Source organism: Ursus maritimus, unplaced genomic scaffold, assembly GCF_017311325.1.
Source record: "Ursus maritimus isolate PB19 unplaced genomic scaffold, ASM1731132v1 scaffold_7, whole genome shotgun sequence".
In the NCBI taxonomy this organism is placed as follows: Eukaryota; Metazoa; Chordata; class Mammalia; order Carnivora; family Ursidae; genus Ursus; species Ursus maritimus.
The window spans coordinates 187,957-193,140 of NW_024426885.1; the positions used below are offsets into that span (position 1 = coordinate 187,957).

At 48.6% G+C, this 5,184-nt stretch overlaps 1 pseudogene; it reads left to right on the forward strand.

The window, feature by feature from the left end:
- Window positions 1–1,084: 1,084 nt before the first annotated feature.
- Window positions 1,085–1,995, forward strand: LOC103659685 (annotated as a pseudogene).
- The last annotated feature ends 3,189 nt before the right edge of the window (window positions 1,996–5,184 follow it).

A 5,184-nucleotide genomic window follows, 5' to 3' on the forward strand; every position in this document is an offset into this window, starting at 1 on the left:
TCTTGCTGAAATGTCCGGCTTCTCAACAAGCCTGACACGGATCCACTTGTCGTCTGTAGGCTCATCCTTGAAATGTTTCGCTATGTCTGTTTTCATACAAAAAACATGATTAAGGGATATAAAACACGTCTGCTTTCTGATGTACCAGCACAGCGTCAGCCGGAGTCAGGGCTACGGACGAGGTCACCGCTCCAGAGGCAGGCGGGAGTTGCCGCCAGGCTCTTTGATGCCTGCCCGGCCCTGGCCTGGATGCACCATCCCCAGGACTGGGCAGCCCCTGGGGCAGAATCAGGGACACTTTCCTCTGGGAGACCCCTTGGTTCTGCTCTTTTCTGGAATGACTGCCCTCGACCCTCAACCTGTTCTCCCTCTTCCAGAACTGCCTAAATCACCTCTGACCTTCCTAGTCTGGTCCTGACTGTACTACGTCCGAGCCTGGACCTCATGTCTGTCGTCCTTGCTGACTTAGGTCTCCCACCTGACTGCCTCCTGGCCTCCTGCCCTTCCCTGGCGTCATCCTCTGTCCCCCTAAGCAGAGTCCAGGCTCATGTCAGGGTCTGCTGGTCTCTGAGGAAGAAGCTCATGTCTGGGGCAGCTCATCAGGGGATGTGGAGGGATCAGGGAAACCGGGCAGAGGAAGAGGGATAGCATAATTAGGGGGAGAGGGGAGAAGAGCGGGGGCGATGCTGGGTACTCCCTGGCTAGGACAGGACATGGAGACACTTTAAGGCTCACTGTGGACACTGGACATCATCTCCTGAAGGGCTCTCACAGGGACGTGGCCACTGTGGTCAGAGGATCACTGTGGGAGGCCACTGTGCCGCGGTGGGGGTGTTTGTGGGGAGGTGGTCCTGAGCACGGTGGTGGCAAGATGGAGCGAGGGTGAGCACTCCTGCCCGCTTTTCTGAGAGGAGCTTGTTAGCTGGTGATGCCTAAATCTAATGAAATATGAAAGTATTTAGATTCGGGGAGAGACTGACGCATGAAGATGTCTTGACCTACTTATGTCGATCATTAATCCCACACACTTTTTTCCAGCCCAGCTGCAGAGCAAGGAAGAGTTTGAGCCAACTAGTCAAAGGCCATGAGTAATCAGACGCTGCTGACGGAATCCATCCTGCAGGGCTTCTCAGAAGTGCCGCAGCTCTAGGTCCTCTTCTTCGTGCTCCTCCTCGGCCTCCGCACCACGGCACTCTGTGGCAATTCCCTCATAGTGGTGGCCATCACCTTCAGCTCCAGGCTCCACACGCCCATGGACTGCTTCCTGGTCAACCTACCTGTGTTGGATATTATCTGTGCAGGCACCGTGGTGCCCATGCTGCTCGAGATCCTGGTGGCAGAGAAGAGAAGCATCTCCTACAGAGGCTGCACGGCCCAGATGTACTTCCTGTCATGGTCAGTGGCAGGGGAGGCGCTGCCTTCACGGCTATGGCCTATGACCGCTACGTGGCCATCTGCCAGCCACTGCACTATAGCTCCATGGTGGGCCCCAGGGTATGTGCAGTGCTGGCTGGAGCTGTGTGGGGCATCAGCGTGCTAGGTGCTGGAGTCAATGGCTGCCTGATGTTACGGCTGAACTTCTGTGGGCCCAACGTGATTGACCACTTCTCCTGTGAGATCCCCCCTCTGCTGTTACTCTCCTGTTCCTCCACATATGTGGCTGACATCTTCTTCGCCATGCTGAACTTCCTGCTCACCATGGTGTCCTATGGCTTCATCATCTCCGCCATCCTGAAGATTCGCACAGCCGAGGGGAAGCAGTGAGCCTTCTCCACCTGCTCCCCCCATCTCATTGGGGTCACCTTGTACTACTCTACCATCATCTACACCCATCTGAGTCCTGGCTCCAGCTACTGCCCAGGGATGGGCAAGGTGACGGCTGTACTTTATTCCACTGTGAGCCCCACCTTGAAGCCTCTCATCTACAGCCTGAAGAACAAGGATGTCCAGGCAGCCCTCAAGAAAGTCTTGATTCTCATGCTCAAAACCCTGTAAACAGGCACTCTCTGAAGTTTGTGTTCTTTGTTGCTGTCTGACTGCTGACCCTTGGGAGATGTATCCCACCTGTTATAAATACCCTCTTTCTATGTGGCCCTTTATCCTGAAAATATCCCTCTGTGAGTTCTCTATAGCGTCCCAGTGAGTGCAGCTTTCGGCCACCTGTCACTGAAAGTTCAGAATTCCTGGAATATAGCACACATTAAGATACAATGGGTGTGTTGGTTACTTCTCAGATCCCTGGACTGCACACCAACCCAGAGTCTCTACCTATGTCTTACTGACTTCCACAAGGTGGGAACCGGCTTAACTCCATCAAAAATGCCCCTGTAAACAAACAAACAATGCCCCTGTAAAGCTACCCGAAGTTCCGCTCAGGCCATATGGATCTTGGTCCCAAATTGCAGAGGACGCGTCTCCCATAAGGGGTGATTTTATGTGTCAGCCTGACTGGGCTCCGGGACGCCCAGACAGCTGGTCAAACATTGTTTCTGGGTGTGTCTGTGAGGGTGTCAGATTAGCATTTGAATGGGCAAACTGGATAAAGAAGGTCACAGATCCGTCCTTACCAACGGGGGTGGGCATTACGAGTCCACTGAGGGCCAGAGTGGAACAAAAAAGGGAAGGAAAGGTGTATTTGCTTCTTTGGCTATCAGACTCAGAGGAGTACTTACAAACTGGCCCTGGTTTGTAAGCCTCTGGACTCGGACCGAATTATTCCAGCAGCTCCTCTCCTTCTACAGTTAGCAAATGCCTGGTACTGGGGCTTCTTGTCTTCCATAAATGCATGAGCCAATCCAACAGTAACCCTCCAAATTGTACATATATATGCATCTATGTGTGTGCACACCATACTGTGTGATATCATGCATGTAATTACACATGTGTTGTACATACGTGTAGGTGTGTGTTATATATGTGTGTATACATACGTGTACGGATATATAGCTACACGTGTTGTACATACGTGTGTGTGTTATATACGTGTGTATACATACGTGTACAGATATAGCTAATTGCACACGTGTTGTACATACGTGCATGTGTGTTATATATGTGTGCGTGCATACGTGTACAGATATAGCTAATTACACGTGTGTTGTGCATACGTACATATGTGTGTTATATACGTGTGTATACATACGTGTACAGATATAGCTAATTACACGTGTTGTACGTGTGTGTGTTATGTACACATGTATACATACGTGTATACGTGTGTTATGTACATGTGTATACATACGTGTACAGATATAGCCATAGATCACCACAAGTCCAAAAGTATGCGTCCCTCCTGTGGTCGTGTCTCTGCCGAACCCCATCTAAGACATCGCCCTTCCCATATAATGACTGCCTTGGAATCCCAGGTCCAGGGATATGATAGGAAGCTCGTGATCCAAGGCACCATCCCCCTTCGAGTCTCGTGTACATGTTGCCCCTTCTGCATGCAACGCTGTTTACCTGATTAACTCATGCTCTTCTCACATCCCAGCTGCATGTTAAATCCTAAGTAATTTTTCCCGAACCAGACTGAGTTGGGTCCCTCCATTATCTGCTCTCCTAGTGCCTTCTTATTTCCCTTAGAGCTAATCATACAGTTGATTATATAATTAACATTGCTCGTAAATGGGTTTCATTAAGAGAAGGGCTATAGTTTTTGCTCACCGTTGTATCCTCACAAAACACAGGACCTAGAACGTAAGAAGTGATAAATAAATGACAAATAACCCGCAGTACCATCTTACCTTGCACATCTGCTCAGGGTGAAGATGCACACAGTCTACTATGCAACAATCTCCTCGCTGGGTGCACCTGCCGTGTCCACAAGGACGCGGTTCACTGTGTGTTCCATCCCTTTGTGCGGTAGCAAACGTGGAAACTAAATGCCCATCAGTCGAACGTGAATATGCAAGCCACGGATTATCACACGTGGATTATCATCCTGAATCCACACATTTAACGTGAACACATATCACACACGGGATATCATGTTGGACGTGCCTTATCCATGTGGACATACAGCAAAAGCATAGCGTCAAGTTAGAAAAGCTAGTTGAAAGTGACTATTATAGGCGGCAACCATTGCCATATTTATAAAAATATTGAAATAATGGGGCACCGGGGTGTCTCAGTTAAGTGTCTGCCTTAGGCTCAGATCATAGTCTCCGGGTCCTGGGATTGAGCCCCGCATCGGGGGTCCCTGCTTAGCAGGGAGTCTGCTTCTCCCTCTGCCTGCTGGTCCCCCTGCTTGTGTGCTCACTCTCACACTCTCTCTCTCTCTCACTACCTCTCTCGCAAGTAAATAAATAAAATATATTTTTTTTTAAATCATTGAGGGGATGCCTGGGTGGTTCAGTCAGTTAACCGTCTGCCTTGGCTCAGGTCATGATCCCAGGGTTCTGAGATCAAGTCCCACATGGGGATCCTTGCTCAGTGGGGAGCCTGCTTCTCCCTCTGCCTGCCACTCTCCCTGTTTGTGCCCTCTCTTTCTCTGACAAATAAATAAATAAAATCTTAAAAAAAAAAAACTAAAGAATCAGAATTTGCATTTTAACAGGTTCCCTGTGTGATGCTTCATAAGATGAGGTATGAGTGCCCCTCATTCAAGGTAAAAGCAAGACTTTCCTGTCTCTCACTATGTACCCATCATGGGATCTGATATTCTTCCTCAACACAGAGAAAGCTATAGGACCCCCTCAACTAAATTCCTCTGTTTGGCAGATAATTCTGAATTTTCACTCAACAGTATAGAATATTCATATCTTGTTTGTTCAAAGAAAAGTTGTCATTATCATCAATCAGAATGGCTAAAATTAACAACACAAGAAATAACAGGTGTTGGTGAGGATGTGAAAAAAGGGAACCCTCTTACACTGTTGATAGGAATGCAAACTGGTACAGCCACCCAGGAAAACAGTATGGAGGCTCCTCAAAAAGTTGAAAATAGATCTACCCTATTACCCAGCAATTGCACTACTGGGTATTTATCCAAAGGATACAAACATAGTGATCTGAAGGGGCACCTGCACCCCAATGTTTATAGCAGCAATGTCCACAGTAGCCAAACTCTGGAAAGAGCCCAGATGTCCATCGACAGACAAATGGATAAAGAAAGTGTGGTACCTATCTACAGTGGAATATTCCTCGGCCACCTAAAAGAATGAAATCTGGCCATTTGCAACAACA